Here is a 22034-nt window from a genome sequence, read left to right as displayed (position 1 = left end):
AGAAAAATCCCTGTTCCAAAAGAACTCGAAGGCTATTTTGACAGGATTAATTTAAGAAACCTCCCTGTTGCATCCCAGCACTCCGGAAAGAGGCAGGTTGCATAAGAAAGTCTAAGGAAGGGACTATAAGGAAGACGCCATCATTTTTATGGCAACACACCCCAAAAGTTTTCTGTGTGCTTACTAAAGAGACAAGGTGAGTCTACAGGGTTGACAGCCTACTTGATGGCAGGCCCGAACATTGGGAAGGACTGCTTAGCTTCACCATTGATCTTGGTGATGGAACTGGGTGGGCCAGGACTCAGCAGTGGAGAAGGGTGGAAAACAGAATGCAAAGTGGGATCCAGAGTCAAGGGAAGGGCTGGGTCATCGGTAGCCTTGGTGCCAATGATGGCCATTCATCATAAGCATAAATTCACTTTGGAGAAGATTTTTAAGGGATGCAGAGCCTTCTCGAGGTTATGATATGAAAGATCAGCTAGCCTGGGAGGAAGGAGGAAGAAGGGAAGCAAGATAGAGAGTAAGATGCAAAGAGGGACAGAGTTTAGCAATCGAGGCAGCAGGAAGACAGCAGGAAGAGGAAGACAGTGAGGACAAGAGGTGTGGCAGAAAGGCAGGGAAATTGAGAAAGAATCTCTCTCTGCAGCCTCCAGAGGCCTAGAACAATTACCCCCACCACCCAGCAAGGAAAGTTAGAGAGTGGGCATCGGATTCTAAATATTTCCTGAGAGGTGATCTCACAGAAGAGCCAAGCAGGTGAGCATACTGCTCTCCCACCCACAGACTACCTACCGCTTTGTGGTTAACCTGGATAGCTCAGTGTCTAGAAAGCGGAGGCACTTAGTAGCTCATAACTTAGCACTTTTCTCTTTTCAAATCCTTCCTTATATGCTATTTTGGTCTTCCCAGTGAAATTGGCACTTATTAGTTGTAAATTCCTAAGACTATGAGCGCTGAATTTGGAGACCACAGTTAATTCCAGGTCCTACTACTTATTAGGTGTGCCTCCAAGGAAGTCTGTACATCCTAGGTTCAATTTCTCGGCCAATAAATGGGAAGGGTTGTAATTAGATTCAAACGAGATGATGTAATTATATGCCAAGAAACATTAGTGGAATATGAATGCCTCTTTCTCTTTCTGCACTGGGTATACTGAGGATGAAAGAGAAAGAGAGAGAGAGAGAGAGATACTATTTCCCCTAAGCCAGCATCAACAATGAGCAGATGGGTAGGGCAGAGCAGATCCCTTTTGGAGAATGGCAGCTCATTCTTTCTCCATCCTATGATGGAGCCAAGGATGCTCCATGGGGAGCCTCTCTGGGGCTCCTCCACTGCCGAGGAGGTAAGGAGTTCCTTGCAGCCACTCCTCATATGGCGTGAATATGCTGGCTACGGACATCACAGGTGTGACTATGATAAATTACTGAGAGCTAACGTGTTAGGTTTTGTTGTTTCCCTTTTTTCAGGAGGAGAAAGACCGGCACACTGAGGTGTTTCTTCTCCCTTTGGTTCAATCCCAAACTATGGCCCAATAGGTAATTTTGTTTGTTAGCCTCTTTGTTCACCAATTAGTAATTTCAAACAGCTGGAGAGAGGATTACTCACCTTGAGAGGAGGGAAGTGTGTGCTCAAGGGAGATGTCACTTAGGGAGAAAAGAAGAACTTTCCAAATACAGATGAACCAACTAAACATGCCCAAAATTAGACACATTTTCAAGAGGGCCAAGAAAAGAAAATGAGTTTTATTTGCCTCCCGTATGGCCAACGTGCCGCCCCCTGGTTTCTGGGTAGTTCCACTCTCTAGTATCTACTTTCATCAAGAAACAGAAATACCAGCTGCTGCAAAGCAAGGTAATTCTCTTGTAATTTTAGATCTTCTTGAAACCAGGGAGTATAGCTGGGGAACAGCAGGTTTTTCTGGATGGAACAGAAAATCTAATCTTGAATAAGAAGAAAGCTCCAGTTTGAGTCTTGTCTAACTTTGGTTCTAGTCAGTGAGTGAGAGCCCAGAGATCACTGTGTCTATTTCAAAAATGACTTAAGAACACCCAGGCAAAACAGCCTTATGTCTTTAAGACCCCATGAAGAGGATGGAAGGATGGGAAGAATCTGAATTTTTGAGAAGTGGAGGGAAAGGATGAAGCAGTGCTCTGGAGTGGGTAAGGCATGGACTCTGTGTTTGGAACCAGGGCGTAACACATTGGAGCTGTGTGACCCTGGGCAAACAATGCAATCTCTACGTGCCCCAGTGGCCTCATCTGGTATAGGAACTCTGATAAAGGTAAATGAAGCAACGCACCAGAATGCTTCATATATTTTGGGTCAGGCACTGAGATGACCAAGTCCAGCCCCTGCCTCAAAGCAGGTAAGAATTTATTATTCCCATTTACAGGTCGAGGTCAGACTGTCATTACTGGTGTAGAAGAGATATGAACATCCTCTTTGTGGGCTACAATGGAAGAATGCTGCTCTGCCCCTCACCACACTACCTCTAAGTACAAATGCTGGACGGTCCTGCACTTCTCCAGCACCTACTACAAAAGGTACCCCTGGGGCAGTGGTAGTTCTTAGCTCCATTTGTTTCTGGGTGATGAGAAGATCATACTTCTTATAGCTCTGAGATGCATGATAAATTAGAAGTCAAGGCTACTCACTTGACACAGTTTATGAACTTTTAAAATATTCACAGTCATCCCTGTGCCCCTGGGCTCAACTTCTGGGGCCTGGGCTAGCCTACTGGTGTGGGCTTGACCAGGACCTTCTTCACTTCAAATAGGAAGCAAAGCAAAGACTACACTACCGCACAGGGTAATTGGTGCATTTGCCTAATGATTGGCGGGCAGCTTAGGTTCAATTCAATTTGATTCAATTTAACTAAATGAATTCAATTTAGTGCATTTATTGAGTGTCCAACTAAATGCAAAGGATCGCCCTGGTTCCTGAGGGGTGGGGGCAGGGAGGAGTGGGTTGGAGCATGATATAAGCAGCAGGATCTTGCCCTCAAGAAGCTCAAGGGGTGGAGTTGGACAGACACTGAGACACGCAAGTGAGCATTACCGATGTGTTGGGCTGGTAATTCTTTGTGGTGGGGCCTGTCTTGTGTATTATAGAATGGGCAGCGGTGTCCTGATCTGTACCAGGGATGCCAGTAGGACCTATCTCTAGCTTTGACAACCAAAATTGTCTCTGGACATTGCTAAATGTCCCTTTGGGGGCAAACTGCCCCCTGTTGTGAACATTGCTGTACTGCGTTCTATAAAAGAGGCATGAACTCTGTTATGTGGACAAAGAAACAAGTGACCACTGTAACCAGGACTGGCTTCATCAACAGAGTGATATTTGAGCTGGGCCAAGTACCGCTTCTATCTTCACAAGGGAAAAATAAAGCAGGAAATTCTAGTACTCTGTATGAAGGGACTTGTCATAACCTCCAGACTACAGAGAGTGTCTCAAAATATTTAACAATTAGTGTGGCACCCACTGCTCAGAAGTCCTAGGAATAGGGCAGGAGCAGAGTCCTGCATCAGCATTAGTTGTGAGCTGCTGAAATGTGAGATGGTGAGAAGGTCCTAGAAGGGGCACAGGGAGTTGCAGGGCTCAGAGCAGCTGAAGTTTTTCAATACTGTAACAACTGATGGGGGAAGGTGATCAGTGGATCAGTGGAACGCCAGCCTGCTTTTCCCCCTCTGGAAGAGAACAGATCTCAGAGCTTAATTCATTGGTCTTAAATGAAGGCTCAAAACCGGTTTGGCCTGACAGTGGTGAAAAACCCCTTTCTAATTCAAGAGTTTGTGCTGAGGGGACATCTAACAGAGAGTACATACTATAAATATTGTTGGGGAGGGGTAAGGGAAAACAAAGCTGGTTTTGCCACTGTAGGTTTAATATCCACTTTACAAAATGTTATGGTTCCTTGCCAGTCCTCCCAAGGTGCCTCCCCCTAAAACCCTGAGCATTTGGCTTCATTTCTTTAGGGTTGTTTAGCTTGTCTACTGTGCAAACCTGGGTTATGTACAGTTGCTCACCAAAACAGTAGCTAAGGCTGGAGCAAACCCGCTGGCTCTGAAATGAATATTTAGGTTGAACCTGAAAGGGAGAGAGTAGGCCAAGGAAATGAGAATGAGCCAGAAATCAAGACTAGTCCAGCTCTTAAGCATTCTCTTGCCACGCTCAGAAAATTTAAATTTTAACCCACTCTGTGGGCAGGAGTACCTTGGCTCTTTCTGGCAGGCAGTTCCCATTTCTGGTCTTTTCCACATGACAGGCCACTGTACCAGTAGAGGGCCATCCCTGTGGCCCAACCGGAACATCTGCAGCCAGAAAGACATTTCCTCCCTCTGGGTCCCTAGTTCTCAAAGATGGGATTCAGTTGCACTGCTGAGTACCTTCTCAGTGCCTTTCAAAAACAACTTCCCATCCTACCAGCATTTTGGTAATGACTGCACACCGTGGCAGTGTTCCTGGCTAGCTGCTTTGCTCGCTCTTCTAAAGAAAGATTTGGCTTACCGGAACTCCAAGAAGGTGGCTGAAGAATGACCCAGAGACACTGGAAGAAACACAAAGCCATTTGCTTGGCCTTGCGCTCTCCATTCCCTGCTTTGCACTGGCTTCTGCAACAGGCATGGGCAAGGGGAGCAGGGATCTGAGGGCAGTGCAGTCCCACGGGGGATGCCAGGGGAGGGGATGCCCGGAGGCCATTGTGCAGAGTCCATACGGAAGGTGGGGCATGCACAGGTTTCGGAGTTCCTGGAGGACAGATTCCAACCATTTTTTTCCTAGCAGACCCCTCCGCACCCCCCTGCATTTCCGAAGAACACCCCCAATTCCATCATTTTCACCTGCCTCCTGGGCCACCGCATGGACCACCTGATGATAGTCTATCTCCAGAACTCTCCCCTCTCATCCTGGGAGCACTGTTGCCAGATTAATCACTCGAAAACAAAACTAGCACTGTTTTGGATCACCTCTCCCTCCACGCTCAAAAAGACCCTGCTGCCTACGGTGCAATACTAAGATGCCTACTGCCATTCAGGAGGCAGAAGGTTTGGTTCCCCCACCATTCTGGCCTTGCTCCCCCAGCTGCTCTCCACACAGCTCTGCTTCAGCCAGGCGGATCTAATCATAATCCCCAAGACTGGCTGCAGCACCCACCCAGAGCATCATCCCCTTTAAATCCTGTCCATGGCTGAGCCACGGTTCACGCTCCACTTCCTCCAAGAAGCCCTCCGGACCAGAGTGCATTCCCTGGCCCCCAGCACCACTGGGGAGCATGCAGCACATCCAAGGCCACATGCCCTACTGCCTTCTCCACGGGACACTTTGGACTTTGATTTGCTTAAAGCAGACCCTCACAGTTCTCTCCTTCTCTGCCTCCTACCATAACAAGCCCTGCTTGTTTGAGCTCCAGAGCTCCTGGAGGCTGAGGACAGTGCTTGATCCAGGAAAGTAATCTAGGGCAGCAGTGTAGAAGCATTCCTGCAGGGGACAGGTAGGGAGTACAGGAGCAGAGCCAAGAAGACATAGGTCCCCACGCTGCCACAAGGCACCACAGACTTTAGAATTTCCTGAAACCAAGGGGGCCCCCACTTCCTAGGCTGAGTCAGACCTGAGGAGACTCATGAGTGGGGCTGGATACAGTCCACCATCTCTCCCTCTGGAGATTCCATCCATATGCCAGGATTCCGTCTGATGCCACCTTCTCTCAACACAACACCCTTCAGCATCCCGGCCTGAGTAATCTGGTCCTCCTCTAAATTCTCACTCACCTGCTTTGCCGTGATGCAGATTCAACAGGTGACCTCCCAGCAGCACCCAGCACACTGCAGTGCACACAATAGGAGCCCCAGCCCCACATTTTCCCCCACAATAACCATCTGTCAATCCTTCATGTGTACGCTTTGGAGTGAAAAGGCATTCATCTTGCAGAGTCTCATCGGACCCTGGTTATGTCAGGGTGAACATTACTATCTAATTTTACAGACTGGCAACACAGGTTCAGAGAGGCTAACTGCCCTTACAGAGCCCATATCATGATCAGAAGTAGGCCAGGGATCATCTTGAACTGGTTTTCTGTCCCAAACACTTCAAACACAGGATCTCTCTCTCCCAACAAATAGTCTGGTTCTTATTCAGTGGTCCTTGGGTCCAAGCATCCCCCTCCAAGACTGAGAATAAGGCTGCTACCAGCAAAGGTGGGGTGGAGAAACAGCAGTAAGACAGGGAATTTACCTGGCATATCTTGTGGAGGTCTTCCAACCCCACCACTTTTTACCAAATTTTCCTGCAACCCACACACATCAAGTGCAGGCAGCTTGTTTTGTATGATTGATGAAGACTTCTTTTTTTTTTTTAACCTAAGAATTTAATTACAGGGGAACAGTATTCCCAGAGGGGCTGTCAATTGAAGTCTCACCATATAGACCTTCTGACAACCTCAGGCCACTTAGAAGACCTCATTAGCCAAGTAGAGAAGGGGGAGAAGAAGATGACAGGCCCCTGGGGCAGAGAGTCTCTTGTCAAAGGCCACAGTGTGGATTCTGAGACATTATATGAGCATCGAATCTGACGATGCCCCACACTGCCTATATTCTCACCAAGCTGCTGTGAAGCAAACCAGAAGCACAGGAAGGGAATGTTGTAACCCTGGACACAGAGGCAGTTGTGCTACATTTGGGGTAAAAGCCAGGCATTTTGGCCAATACATTTGTGAGTCAGGCCACGTTGAGCAGGGCAGGTTACTCAGGCCCTCTGTACTGGGTAGGCAGAAATGTGATAAAACAGGAGTCCTACTTCTGTTCTCAGGCCTTTCTGGAGCCTGGGGATTGTCTCCTTTCGCCAGTGTCCTCATTGGATAATTTCTGGACCCATGGTATGTGGGAGAGGCAGTGGGTGTGGATTTGGGGTAGGAGTGGGGAAATGGACACTCTAGTCGACACAGAACTGCAGATCCTACAGCAGGAAAACATGTTCTCTTGAAACCAAGCCAAGACTGAAACGGTCGTGATATTTTCCACTCTGTAGCACTAGAGACACCAAATCAAATGAGATGATGACTGAAGAAAAGTTCTTGAGGAAGGATAAATGGGAAAGGAGGCATCACAATCAACCAGTCCCTCCATGACTGGCCTCTCAACCTTACATTCACTCAGTCCTTGCAAAAGTCATCACTTATCAGGCTGCATTAGCCACCCTGAGGAGAGAGGAGCAGAAGAGGCAGGGACAGGGCCCAGGGAATGAGGTTCCCTATGCACTTCTGACTCCTGACACCGGCAACAGAGGAAACCAAACCATACCTGGGCTGGGAAATGGCTGTGAGGACCTGTAGCCTGTGTACTTTGAGCCCCCCAGACCTCTGCATTTCAGCAGAGGCATGATGGAGGAAGGTGATTTCTCTTTAGCTGATGGCTGTCAGAGTAGAATTAGGGCAGCGACTTTCAACAGGGACAGTTTAGCCCCGTTTCCCCTGGGGATATTTGGTGTGTCTGGAGACATCTCTGGTTATCACAACCAGGCGGGGGTGGGGGCGGGGTGGGCTGCTACTGGCATCTGGTAGGTAGAGGCCAGGAATGCTGCTAAGCATCTTCCCGTGTACAGGAGTGCTCCTGACAGTAACGAAGTCTCTGTCCCCAAATGTAGTAGGGCCAAGATGGAAAATCGTGAGTTAGAGTGTCTGATAGCTCCTTCAGCCACTGCCTTCAGAAAGACCCTGAGGGAGCAGACCAGAGGGCCTATGGGAACATTCCAACAATTTGATGGGTATTTGAAGGCACCTTCATCCTTCAATGATCTGACAGGTCCTGCCAGGAAGAACACAGAGGGACGCCTGAGTTGGGTGGGAGATTGAACTGGGTGACCTCCACGGTCCCTTCCAACCCAAGAGACTCTAGTGTCCAATGATGAGAAGGCCACGGTGGGGCCAGGCAAGGGTGGTAAGAGGGGCAGAGCTCAGCTCTCGTTCAGGGGAGAAGGGCAGGGGGGATTTATACGGTTGTAAATTACATGTTACATGGATTTACATGGACTTACATGGCCAATGACTGAGCCTGCAGGGAGTGCATGTTACCCACACAACAAGCCATTGGGGCATCTGGGCTAATCGGGTTCACTGACATTAACTGGCCCCCCAACCCAGGCCACTTCTTCCTCTATCTCCTGTCAATGGGCAACGAGCATATTCTGCTTCATTCTCCCCCTTTGATCTTTCTTTTTTCTACTTGAAAGGCAGTATAGTGTAGTGGTTAAGGGCATATACTCTAGAGTCACATTGCCAGGGTTCAAATCCCACCTCTTGTGACTTTGGGCAAATTATAGGACCTCTCTAGTGCCTCCACTACCTCATCTATAAAATGGGTAATGAGAGTGTCCTGCTGCCTATGTTTGCTCTGAAGTAAAGTGGCTGCCACAGTGGCTGGCATGTGATGACCATTCCATCAGTGTCAGTTAGGATTAGTATTGTCCCAACCTAACCTCTGAGGAAGGCCCAGTCCTGGGCTTTTCTCAGCAATGGGTCCTTGAGTTGGTAGAGTGAGGTGGGGTCTCTGGTCTTACTCTGGTGTGGTGAGAGAAGACATACTCAGCAAGAAGAAATTCCACAGAAGGCACCAAAACAAAAATGCTATAAGAATGAAGGGGTCTGGGGCATCTGGGTGGCTCAGTGATTGAGCATCCACCTTCAGCTCAGGGTGTAATCCAGGGTCCTGGGATCAAGTCCCATATCAGGCTCCCCTGCTCAGCATGCTTCTCCTTCTTGTATGTCCCTGCCCCTCTCTGTGTGTCTCTCGTGAATAAATAAATAAAATCTTAAAAAAAAAAAAAAAGAAGGAAAGGGTCACCTCACTAGAGTTTTCCAAATAAACTACAGAGTGAACAAACATGATTCCCAAAGTGCACATCATAGCCAGAGACCCCAAAAGGAATTCTGAAGCCTTTTGTGAACCCTGGGGCCACTCCTTTCACCTTGCTCCATTTCTTTCTCTGATCTTCTCTGTAACTACTACATATTTCTATATTGATTCATGGGAAATTAATCTTTCCTCTCCAAGACTAAGCAAATAACCAATCTTCAAATTCCTAGCAGACTGTGGTATTTGTGGAGCATATACTATATGCAGAGCCCTTTTTGGAGAACACTAGGTGCCAGACCCCATGCATACACAATCTTACCCCCATTTTATGGAGCAGGAGATGGAGGCTCAGAAGTTGAAATAGTTCAATAGCTGCTTTATAAAGCAGCAGAAAAGCAGAGCTGGGATTTAAAGCCAGAGTTGTGTGAGTCCAGAGTTCTTCCCAGTTGTCCACAGTACCTTCCTCCTGAGTCCAGGAGGCACACGGCACACCCATGACCATGCCACACACAGGGCTAACATCTCAGGGAGAATGCCAGCACAGGCTGCAAGCGAGGGAGGACTTTCTGCTCATACTAAGGTGCTCCTGGCCTGGCAGAATCAAACATTCGATATAAAACGTTTATCCCATGCAAACCCTTCCATTTTCCCCCTTAACCTTCAAAAAAGATGATTCCAATGAAGACGGTACTGGAGAATCCCCCTGATATTCTGTTGGAATTTCCTAGCTGGTTAAAACCCAGCCTGAACTGCCTCCTTATCACAAACCTGCTAAGGCCGTTTTCTATACCAAGTCTCAGCTCCATAAGCTGCATTTTGGTGACATCTCAATTGGAAGCATGGTTTCAGTTCCCACCCTAGACGTATCTTTGCAATTCACAGGAATGTACTATTAGAGCAAAGCAGTCCCACAACCTGCAGCCTAGGCTGCTCCTCAATGGTTGTATGACCTTGAGCATGTCACCATCCTCTCTTTGGGCCTCAGTTTCTCCATCTATCAAGTGAGGGGACTGGGGCATCCTTTCTGGAGCTATCATCCTCCAATTCAGCCAGAATCCATCCAGAGCAGCCATCCTCTTCACTGTTCTGGGCTAACTGAACCCCAAAGAATAATGCTGTCAGAGGGAGTCCATTAGGAAGGCATTTGAGGATCGGTGGGCTTCAAAGGGGAGCGTTTCCTACTGGCATCGGAATGCTGACATAACTGGCTCACATCCATCTACGTCCCTATCTTTCATCTGGGAAGTCCAGGAGGGGAGCAAGCTCAGGGGTCATTTCCCACTGTCCTCTGGTTACTGAAAAAGAAACCTTTTCCCCGAGACATTCCCGGCTCCTTCCCCAGGGCACCCCACGTTCCGGGTCCCTCCGGGAGAGATCTTAAAGTGTGGCAGGCAGACGGAAGTGCGAGTTTATATTCAGCATGCCAAACATTCTCAGGATGACTTCTAAACATAACCAGGCCTTAATATAGTGTCTCTCCTTGTGCTGACTACTCGCCTGGAACCCTTGCCCACCCAGCTCGTGAGCCCCGTTCCGTCGGGGAGACTAGGTGTCGTCTGCACCAGATGCTCGGGCTCGGCGAGAAGGCACCCCAACAGGACAGGGGCCTCTGAAGCATGCCAATCACCTCCACATTGGGCTTGTCTGGCTATGTGGCTGAGAAGCTGTGTGACTCAGCATGGGCTGGAAATCATTGGAAGTCCCCCCATCCCAGCCTAGCTGGGTCTGAAGGGCCCAGTTCCCTCTGGCCAGAACTGGGGGCTGTCTGCTGCTTGCCCTGAGGAGCGAGGTGGGTCTGCAGACCTGTAACCCAGCTGGGGAGCAGCAGGTCCAGGTGGGTCAGGACTGGCCTGGGCCTCCCCTGGGCTGCCTGGGCCCCTGCCCACCATGGATAACGATCCCACTGCTGGGCCATGGCAGGCGAGCAGGGGCTCAGTCACAGTTCAGAGTGGGTCTGCCGCACAACTGCCTCACTGCTTTTTCTAGGGCAGGTTTTTCTCCCCGAGACCTCACAAGAGTTCCCAGCTGGCACCGACTCTCTCAGTATGTTCCCAGGGCTGTTCCCAGTGGCTCTGTGAGAACAGCCCCAGTGGCTCTGTGAGAACAGCCCCAGGGTAGAAATCCTCACTCCCAGGTCCTCCCCTGGGGGTCCTGGCCCCTCCTATGGATTCAGGTCTGAGGTCTGAGACATCCCTTCCTGCACACACAGTCTAGTGCAGGAGAGAAACAGGAGGGTGAAGTCAGGGTCTGAGACCTGCTCCCAAGGTGGGAAGAAGCTGAGGGAACCACCCAAGGACACCAGTGGGCCCCTCTGGCCCAGTGTTCACAGTTCCGGCTCAACTGAAGCAGAGCGGGAACAGGCCTGAGTGCGGCAAGGGGGTCCACCTCCCAGAAGCTCCAAAGGCAGGAGCTGCGAGCTTGGCCCGCTTGGCTTCTGGGTTCCCTCCTCCGAGATTCTCTGATCTTCGGAACTGCACTCCTGCTCACCAGGACAGGGAATCTCTGCACAAGCAGCATGTGGGTGTCGGGCCCAGAGCCTGCTACTGTGTTTTCTTCTGGGCTGCTGCATGCAGGACCTCTGTTGAAGCTTTTTACTAAACCTGCAAGTAAATATGTGGAGCCTGGCTTCCTTCCTTCCTTCCCCCATCTACCTCCATAAAGTATATGCTTACACAGCTGGCAGATGCTTCGCAGAGTTGTCTTCAGAAGGAAATGAAATAAGGAATGCTGTGAATGGGCCTTGCACACAGACCCAGATGTTGGCGGAAGTGCAAATGACAATGAAATGATCTGGAAGACAGGCAATCACGGGTGCTGGTAAATCTCAGTCCATTCCTCACTGACAATGTGGGAAGAGCATGGAGTATGCAGGGAGGCAGAGGAGGGGGCACCCACTACTTCATCTGGATGCTAACTGCACACATGTGGCAGGCTCAAATACCTCTAGAGACAGGGTGCAGAGTAAGGCACGGTCTTAGGGAATTACGGGGCAGGGGAGAGGCTAAAGATAGAATACATTGCTGTACAAGGAGGGGCACCTCACCATCAAAAAGGGGTCAGATTACCTAAGTCCGATAGGGTCTGAGGCCCTAGCCAGAGTCAAAGGGCCACTCAGAGGACTAGCCTTCTGAAAAGAGAGGTGGCATGGGCAAAAATCCAGAGGTCAGATGATTCAAATCACGGGGTACTCCCAAAAGAGCCTTTGAGGTGAACCTGAAACCAGGTAATTGTCACACATACATTGCTTTGTGTATTTATGTATGTTCCTGTATATTCTTATCATGAAGTGGATACAAATATTTATTATATTTATTAGAAATAAGCAAAATGTTTATTTCTAAATGTCACCTTGTAAGACCTTCCCATCACCTGCTGCTGAGACCCAGCAAGCCTACACTCTGTCACACTGGAAGACAAAGGGAGTCATCCTCCTTGAAATGTGCTCCCAGGGTATGCCCTGAAGCAGATGTGCAGGAGACATTCAGAGAAAGTGAGGAAGTCCTGGGCTGAGCCACAGCCATGAGGACACATCTAGCTCTTCTTGGGGTCTTGTGACACATTTTAAAAATAGCATGCCCATTGCCCCAAAGCAGTGGAACAACGGCCACATTTCCTCTAGAACCTGGGCAACATGAGTTTGTCCCATGCCTAGAGAGTGTGTGGAGCACCTCTGCACACACGTGTATATGCAGACATGCATGTGCGCACATGGGCACAAGCATGCACGCTACAGCCCCTGCCTCTCACAGCTCCACCCACAGACAGACAAGCCGCGGGTATCGCCTCCCAGAGAGCAAGGTCCCAGGGAAGGTGGGCTCCCAGCACCCCAGAGGGCCTGCCATGGTTCTGGATGGAAGACAGAGGCCGGCTGGGCATCAAGGAAAAAGCTCCTTGGAGTGTGAGTGCGACTACGGCTCCAGATCCCTTACACACTTAGCTAGTCTCTAGTCTCAGAGGTGCTGGGTAGGGCCCTGAGTGGGTGGCTCGGTTTCTCCTTTCCTTCTTCCAGGTCCTGGATGTTGGAATTTGGCAGGGAAGAAAGAAGAAAGGGGAACTCTGCTATCACCTAAATATCATCCCTTCTTCCTTTTAGGAACTCGGGGAGACATCACACTATGACCCAACCTGTTCAGCCACCTCCATGCCGTGGTTCTGAAATGAATGATTTCAGGCAGCCAGCCCAGACCGACCTCCATAAAGAGGAGAGGCAACTCGTGTAAAGAGGTGGAAAATCAGCTTGTAATTAAGAACACAGTCTGCAAAATTAGGCAAAGGGGTTCAAATCCAGCTCTGGCACTTTCCAGCTGTGAGATCTTGGGGAAGTTACTTCAGGACTTTGTGTCTCAGTTTCAATAACCATGAAACAGCAATGTTAACAGAATCTAACTCCTAGAGTTATTTGTGAAGATTATCCAAGTTAATATATATAATAAATCGCTTAGGAGTTAACCAAGTATTTATTTATTTATTTTTAAGATTTTATTTATTTATTCATGGGAGACACACAGAGAGAGTCAGAGACATAGGCAGAGAGAGAAGCAGCCTCCCTGTGGGGAGCCCAATGCAGGACTCGATCCCAGGACCCCAGGATCATACCCTGAGCCGAAGACAGATGCTCAATCACTGAGGCATCCCATTACCAAGTATTTAAACCATTAAAATACTTCAGAACTAGTTAGTTAATAGCTACTGCCCTAAGCACCCTTGCCCTCCAAGTCTCCCACACCAGTCCTTCCTTGGGGCCCCAGGACCCATGATGCAGCTATTAAGGAGTTAACACCTGGCATACGGGTGGAAAGAGGAGAGAAGGCAGTGTCTGTATCTAGAGTGGTACCTGTATCCAGCATGGCTCTATAGTTTATACACCATCCCTGCACCGCAGATTCTTGCAAAGTCCTCCTTGGCCTCTGCAAACTTGCAAGTACTTCCAACACCCCCTACTCCTCACCCCCATGGCACTCTTGGGGAGAACGGAGCAATCCAGTGAATTTCAACCATTCCCACAATCCACTGGTGAGAAGGCCACCTGCTTGCCTTTCTCCTGGTTCTCAGCAGGCAATGCTTCTCCAGATTATTCAAACCCAAAGCTGCAAGGTTCAAGGCCACAGAGCTTGACCTTGCATGATACCCAGCTTTGGTTCCAGATGTTTGGGAAAAGCTGGACTTAATATTCTGAAAGCGAGGCAAAACCCCAAGCCCAGTCTCTTGGGGCTGTAGCACCAGCTTGTCAAAGTGAATATGCCTTAAAGAAACAGGAGTTCAATCCATGTCATCCCACATCACTGCACACCATTTACCTTGTAATAGCTCATCATCCGTGTCTTGACTGACATTGGGGCAGGTAGAAGGTAAGATGTTAGAGTCAAAAGTCATGAGTTCGAGCCTCAACTCTGCTGCTTATTAGCTGTGGGGCACAAGGCAAGTCCCCAGCACCCTCAGCCCCTTGCTGGTGTTCCCTCCAGGAGCATGGATGCTGAAGGGAAGGTAAAAGCTCTGACATGGCCAGGCACCCAGTTGGCATTCAAAAACCCATTCAAGGAGGAGGTTTGGACTATGCATCTTCCTGTGTATCTGACGTATGATGAGCCCTCACGAAAAAATAGCATAATATAAATTTTAAAGGGGAATTGCTTGGTCCTTGGATCTGTAATGTAAACCACCCTAAAAAGAAAGCAGCAATGTCCACAACAGCCAAACTGTGGAAGGAGCCACGATGTTCTTCAACAGATGAATGGATAAAGAAGATGTGGTCTATGTATGCAATAGAATATTACTCAGCCATCAGAAGAGATAAATACCCACCATTTACTCCCACATGGATGGAACTGGAGGGTATTATGCTGAGTGAAGTAAGTCAATCGGAGAAGGACAATCATCATATGGTTTCACTCTTACGAGGAATATAAAAAGTAGTGCAGAGGACCATAAGGGAAGAGGGGAAACTGAGTGAGTGGTGAAAATTAGAGAAGGTGACAAAATATGAGAGACTCCTAACTCTGGGAAACAAACAAGGGGTAGTGGAAGGGGAGGTGAGTAGGGGGATGGGGTGACTGGGTGACAGGCACTGAGGGGGGCACTTGACGGGATGAGAGCACTGGGTGTTATACTATATGTTGGCAAATAGAATTTAAATTAAAAGAAAGAAAGGAGAAGGAGAGAGACTCAGTCGAGGACATGAGGCATGTCCCTACCCCCCTGGGGGCAAGAGAACCTTCAGAAAGAAGTGTGAGAAGGCACACATGCAAAAACACTTGCACACCCAGACGATGGACGTCACAAAGAACTTCTCATCTTTGCTGCATCATCCCATTTAACAGGCTGTCAATTTTCAGCTGACCCTGTAAACTTCCTTAACCTAGGATCTTCACAGGCAAATTCCCTCATAGCAGGTAGCAATCAGCCTTAAAAGGGCTTGGGAGATCTCAAAACGCTCTTGAGAAAAAACAAGGACATCCCAGATTTCAAGAAATTCCAGACCGCCTAAAAGATGTCTTTAGCAACCTAATTCCATCCTCAAGGTGGGTTGCTCCTTAAATTTACTGCCTGAGGGCACCAAAGATTTTCAAACAATCACTGTCAGATCCTCCCGAGAGCCCAAGGGCAGGCAACACCGCTTTCTCTCTTCTTAGGACAGGATCCAAACTGATCATTAGGCAGGGGACAAAACAGTTATGTTCGAAAAGTAATTTACTTTTAGTCAAAGAAAACGGGCCCTTGTTGGGGCTGTGCATGTGTCTCTGGCCAGCATCCTTTTCCCATTTGCTACTCTCCTGTTCACATGAATAGCTCCTTCTCCAGCTACCTGCCAAACCATTTCCCTACTGCTGTGTAAACAGCAGCTCAGGACCCATTGTTTCCAGGAAGCATTATCTAATTAACACTATAGATTTTGCAACCTACGGTTTCTCTTCCCGGCCTCCATTCCCACTCCAGGCACTCCTGTCATTACTGAGCAGAGACCCCTCATGCAGCCAGAGCTCGGCTATTAGAACTATAGATAAAATAAGGACACCCAGCTAGATCTGAATTACAGCTAGACAGAAGAAGAAGAAGAAGAAGAAGAAGAAGAAGAAGAAGAAGAAGAAGAAGAAGAAGAAGAAGAAGAAGAGGAAGAAGAAAGAAAGATCATTATATATATATATATGAAAAATGTTTATCTGAAATTTGAATTTAAGTGGGTATCTTAGATTTTTTGTTGTTACTGTTTTTGTTTGCTTTGTCTTTTGCTAAATCTGGCAACCTTATCTGCTATCCATCTTCCTTGTTTATACATCAGAGAAAGAGAAGAAAGATGTCTGTCAAGAGCCAATAAAGAGAGAGGTCACAAACCTGTGCACTAGGGCTCAAACATTCTCTTCGAAGCGCAACCTCTTAAACCTTTACCCAGTCACTTACACTCACTTTTGAACAAGGTCTGTACCTGAGACGAAGGTAAGCAGTTGCTAGAGGAGGCAGGCTGCTGGCAGAGAAAGAGCCCCAGGCTTAGAATCAGACCTGCTTCTCTGTCCCGCTGTCCTCTTCTCCTCTCCATGTGGTCACACTGCTTAACTCTTAAAAGCTGCAGGAGTTCCCCCTCTTCTTTTTAAAAAGGTTTTATTTATTTGTTTGAGAGAGAAAGAGAGAGAAGGAGGGGGAGAGGGGCAGCAGGTGAGGGAGAAGCAGACTCCTGGCTGAGCAGGGAGCCCAATGCGGAACTCAATCCCAGGACCCTGAGATCATAACCTGAGCTGAAGGCAGATGCTCAACCACTGAGCCACCCAGGCGCTCCTCCCCACATTCTAATCAACAAATCAGAGATGATTCTATTTACCTTGTAGAGCTGATGGAAGGACTAAATAAAATGCACACGAAAAACACTAAATAAACCTAAGATCCTTGTTATCACAAAGAGACACACTGAGAGAAAAAGAAAAGCATCCTGCAAGAAAGGAAGCAAACTCTAACCATTATACAGAAGCACCACAAAGACTAGCTGTGGACGTAATACAGGCACGAAGAACTCTGCATTCCCTGATAAAACAGAGGTGTCACTTCATTCTGCTATAGCATGGATGTTCGAAATGATGGCTTTGGGGTATCTTGATTAAATATATGATCACATGTATGATTAAATGATTATATTTCACATGTTCTGTTGAAGAAAGCAGCCAAAGTGTCTCATCCAGGCAAATCTAGCTAGGCCCCAGGGCTTCCACATTTGACACAGCCTATCAAGCACCAAGAGAGTTGCTTTAAAAAAAAAAAAAAAAACTGGGATCCCTGGGTGGCACAGCGGTTTGGCGCCTGCCTTTGGCCCGGGGCGCGATCCTGGAGACCGGGGATCGAATCCCATGTCGGGCTCCCTGCATGGAGCCTGCTTCTCCCTCTGCCTGTGTCTCTGCCTCTCTGTCTCTCTCTGTGTGACTATCATGAATAAATAAATAAAATCTTTAAAAAAAAAAACCTATTGAGTACCTACTATGTGCCAAGTACTGTGCTAGTCATATTCCATTCATGAGATTAGAAAGAAACTCTACGTTCCAAGCAAGTGGCTATTATCTCTCTCGTAAATATTTGTTGAATCAATGAAGCAGGTGAATGAGTCCCCGAGGTAAATGCACAAAGTGTTGGAAATGTGAAAAGGACTCAGGATAGACATGTGTGTGGATTAACTCCTCTTAGGATAGGTGAGAGCATAGGGCAGGGAAAAGAAAAGGCACCGGTACATGCATAAAGTGGAGCCCCAAGAGAACTCTGCTCCATCATGGAGGGCACTTAGCATGAGTTACAGGGAAAGTAATATTGTTGGAAGTTTAACTCAGCAATTACATTCATATTATACACTGGAGATGAGACTGATGAACCCGAGGGAAGCCATTTCTTTAGAAATAATATTTAAGTGGCTAATAATAAATAAGCCATTCCTTTTCTGTAATATTTGGAAATAATATGTTCTGTTTTATTTTCCTAACAAATGGCTGGGCCCCATTATCACTCCCATTGTTCTAACCCATGAGGACAGGTGGAGACCTGCCAGGACAGCACACTATGGACTCTTGGAAGACAATTACTTGGAGATTGGGCCCCATCAGGGGATTCAATGGAAGTGTGAGAACATCAGACACTTTGGAGGGAGTGCCATCCAAAGTGGTGTCAAGGGCTTGCCTAGACCCGAAGAAATGGGAGGACACCCCTCCTCTGTGTCCCTTCCTCCCCCGAATTCACCCCCTTCCCCCATCACCTCCCCACATGGAGCTATTATATTGATCACTTTAAACTGGTTTAATAGGTTTTACGGGCAAACCCGATCATCTTATTATGAGTTACCATATTGTTTTATGGGATAAATGCTCCCCCCTTTTTTTCTCCAGATTTCAGTATTAGCCTTTGTTTTAAAGAATAATCTTAAAATTATACTTATGCAAGTAAGTAGCATAAGTGAGAGTTACATGCAGCTATGAGCTGAGTGGGGGTCTTGATGGTGTGCAGACGGGCTGCAGTGAGTAGGACATCACAGCCAGGACGAGGAGGGCTGACCCAATAAAATAAATCCCATCAGTCAAATTCCCTATTGACCTGTTAGTCATGCCTTAATGTGGCCCATCACACAGATGTACATGAGATGAGGTGGTTGGAGAGCTGGGGGTTGGGGACCATCAAAGAGATGACAGACATGGGCTCATCCTCAGGAAATTCATTTTCCACACTGGACAAAAGCCATGAAGGCACAAAGCTAACAGAAGTGCATGGACAACATCACAGCAGAGTAGGGCCAGCACAGGAGAAGGTCTCTGTGTGAGCACTGAGGCCTGGCTACCTGTGCAAAATGCAAAGCCAGCGAAAGCAGCTCCTCCAGAGCTAGGAGTCCACCCTGACGCTGAAATCAATGCTTCAAAAGGCAGGATCTCACTTGTGCTGACTTGAAATCTTAAGGAAATTTTATCTAAAAGGGTTTTTAGAGATCAGATCATTTAATCATTCATTGGAACTGATGGCGGGCAAAAGGGTAAAAGGAAGGTGATTATCTTGTGCCAAGCTCTTAAAGCGTTACCTGATCCTCACACAAGTCTATGAGGCCAAAGGCATGATCATTGTGCACATCACCTGCCCAAGTTGCACAGCTAGCATGTGGGCAAGGGACCCAGGGCCGTCTCCCCAGTGCACAGGCTCTTTCCTTGCTGCTTCAGACCTCGACAGGTGAGGATGGCAGGGGCCTGTCCAAGGGACGGGATGGAGCAGCCTGGCCTGGCGAGGCCCAGGGCCCTAGGCCGATCCCAGCACACTTCCCACGTTACAGCTACTTCTCACGTGGTCTCCAAAGTGCCTACACTGCATTTCAACCAAAGTCCAAAGCTGGTTGGGAATCAAAGGCCCCAGTACATCAAGTCAACAGTTAGACGTGGACTATGATCTCTTTTCAAGGAAATTTCAGATACAGATCAAATCAATCCCATCTCGCTATGTTTCTAGCAACTATCCAATTTTTTTGTTGTTGCACCAGAATTTTACTTCAACAGTAAGTAGAAATAAGGATGCCCCTGCCTGAGTCTAGACATATTTCATTAAAGATTTTACAGGTGGCTCTTGAGCTGTGTTTTAAAAGAATGAAGGTTGGTTCAGAAAACATTTTCCCATGCTATATCATGCTTGTTTGTTCATTCTTTTCAGATTAGTAAAGACAATGCTCAGATAACTAGCATGGGTATGAGGAATTACATACTCTGCAATTGAGAATCTAGATTTGAAAGAGCTTTCGTAAGGGTCTTGACAACATATGCAAGAGGGCCTAGCATTTCACCTACAAATCCCCCTACTAAAATTCCTCATCAGGAAAGCAAGTACAAAAAGAGATGTATACTGAATAAAGTTGCATATATTAAAAAGGTATATATAGAAGAATAAAGTTATTTCTCATAGTGCTGTTGATGATAGAGAATGTTCTCCAAACAGGAAATTGATTAAATACATTGTGGTACCTTCATATAATTTGATAATAGGTTACTATTACAATGATACTGTAGATTCATATTTAATGCCACAGAAGGCTATTCAATGGTACGTAATTAAAGAAGAGCCAGGCTATCTAGTACTATGTGTAGCAGGATTCTTTTTAAAAAATTATATATTTCTGCATTTGTATGGTTAAGGTTTGAAGGATATATGCATAAAAGCAGTGTCCCTGAGGTCTGATATTTTGAATAGATTTTTTTCCTTTTTAAATCTTTTAATTTTTCTATAATGATTATGTATTACTTGCATAAGTATAATTTTAAGATTATTCTTTAAAACAAAGGCTAATACTGAAATCTGGAGAAAAAAAGGGGGAGCATTTATCCCATAAAACAATATGGTAACTCATAATAAGATGATCAGTTTTGCCCGTAAAACCTATTAAACCAGTTTAAAGTGATCAATATAATAGCTCCATGTGGGGAGGTGATGGGGGAAGGGGGTGAATTCGGGGGAGGAAGGGACACAGAGGAGGGGTGTCCTCCCATTTCTTCGGGTCTAGGCAAGCCCTTGACACCACTTTGGATGGCACTCCCTCCAAAGTGTCTGATGTTCTCACACTTCCATTGAATCCCCTGAGGGGGCCCAATCTCCAAGTAATTGTCTTCTCCATCGTTACTTCAAACTCTCCTTCCCAACCCACACCCCATCCCTCCAGGCCTTACCCAATTACCGGGGAGCAGAAGAATGGCTTCTGCCCAGCCAGCACCTGAGATAAGCCATCTGTGGCCACTGCCAATCAACTGGGAAGGGCCATGACTCCCCATACCAACTTCTACTGGGAGGCAGGGGGACATCTCTGGTTTGCAGGCCACTTTTGACTCCAAGACGCCCTAAGCAACATACTTGATATTACTGATGATGTGGGTCCTAACAATGTTCTCTTTTTCCCCTTAGCATCTATTTCAACAGCCTCTTGCTCACAAGCAGCCTTATTCTGCTCCTGACTCTGTCATGGTAACTGTTATGTCTACACAGATACCCATTTCACTCTGATTCTTTGACTTACTGATTCCAAAAGGGTTTGCTGCTCATCAACTAGCCCCTTGTCAGATACAAGGAAGCTATAACAGAAAACAAAGAGTTGCCCCTCTTCCACCTTACAGAGAGCCAACAGTGGGATTTAAAGTTGACCAAAGCAAGCTCCACCACAGAGAAAAGTCAGCCTGGCTGTAAAAAAATGCCACTGGAGGGTAGGGAGGAGGTATGGTGGGAGAGTGAGATAGAACCAGGCAAAGCAGGGGTATGCCAGTGTTAAGAGGCTGGACTTAATCCTGGAAGAGTTTTTCCAGGTGCTGAAGCAGGAAACAGACACAATGAAGGAGAGTGGGGATGATTTGAGTGGTGGCAGCCTGTGGCACATTGGAGGGGGCAGACCAGAGGCAGGGACCAAATCGTCGTTAGAGGGGAGGGGTTCGGTCACTGATGCTTTCAGAGGGGGTATTGGAGAACTGTGATTCTGGCTCAGGACCCAAGAGTCCCACATTTGGCCTTACTAGCCCTGGGCCCTGGGGCACGTTTCTCAGCAACTGTGGGCAGCCCATTTTCCATGGGTGAAACGCACACGATAACCCTGCCCTCAGATGGATCTCACAGGGCTGCTGCAAAGAGCTTTACACTGTAGAGTGCTATACAAATGTTAGCTATTATTATTAAATGACTGAGACAGTATTTGTCAGCAGCTTAGTTCTGCTCAGTTGAACACTGCGCTCTAAACATTTCACCAAATACCAAACAGAACTTTGTTATTTAGGGAAGAGATTCAGGAGCTTTCATGGAACACTGCAAAATCTAAACTGCAGCTAAAAACACAACTATCCCAGCTTCCATGATAAGCATTTTCAATCAGGTGGGGCTGGGGAGCTTCTGGTCACTGGAACCCTTATGCCCATGCCCAGAGCACCCTGCAGTTGCTTGGCTCCAAGAGGGGTCTGGGTGTAGGAAAAGTATAACAGGAGGAGGGTACCCACAGGGCCAAAGCCCATGATCCTGGTCTCCTCTGGGTTTGTTTATCCAGTGGTGTACCCCAAGGGCTCATCTACCCCACAACCAGAGCTGCTACCAGAGACTTTCTGAAGGGTCCAAGTTCCCGACAACTTGCAATCACTAAACCTTGGCCTTGGAAGGATCCTGCGGCAAAACTGCCTCTCTTCCTGTCTACCTTCCACCAACCTGTACTCTTCTTGAGGGCAGGTATTCTTC

The 22034-nt window shown here is 47.4% G+C and overlaps 1 protein-coding gene and 1 long non-coding RNA gene across 40 annotated transcripts in view; one reads left to right on the top strand and one right to left on the bottom strand.

The window, feature by feature from the left end:
- Nucleotides 1–13273, top strand: part of LOC112668983 (uncharacterized) — a 28528-nt gene extending 15255 nt beyond the window's left edge. The window contains exons 3-4 of the long non-coding RNA XR_003141982.3: nucleotides 2393–2543; nucleotides 12937–13273. This is a non-coding gene — a long non-coding RNA (uncharacterized LOC112668983). The remainder of the gene's footprint in view (nucleotides 1–2392; nucleotides 2544–12936) is intronic.
- CACNA1C (calcium voltage-gated channel subunit alpha1 C) overlaps nucleotides 1–22034 on the bottom strand; it is a 746601-nt gene that overhangs the window by 355351 nt on the left and 369216 nt on the right. The window lies entirely within an intron of this gene.

Source organism: Canis lupus, chromosome 27 (genome assembly GCF_003254725.2).
Source record: "Canis lupus dingo isolate Sandy chromosome 27, ASM325472v2, whole genome shotgun sequence".
In the NCBI taxonomy this organism is placed as follows: Eukaryota; Metazoa; Chordata; class Mammalia; order Carnivora; family Canidae; genus Canis; species Canis lupus.
This window is presented reverse-complemented; position numbering and strand designations above follow the sequence as displayed.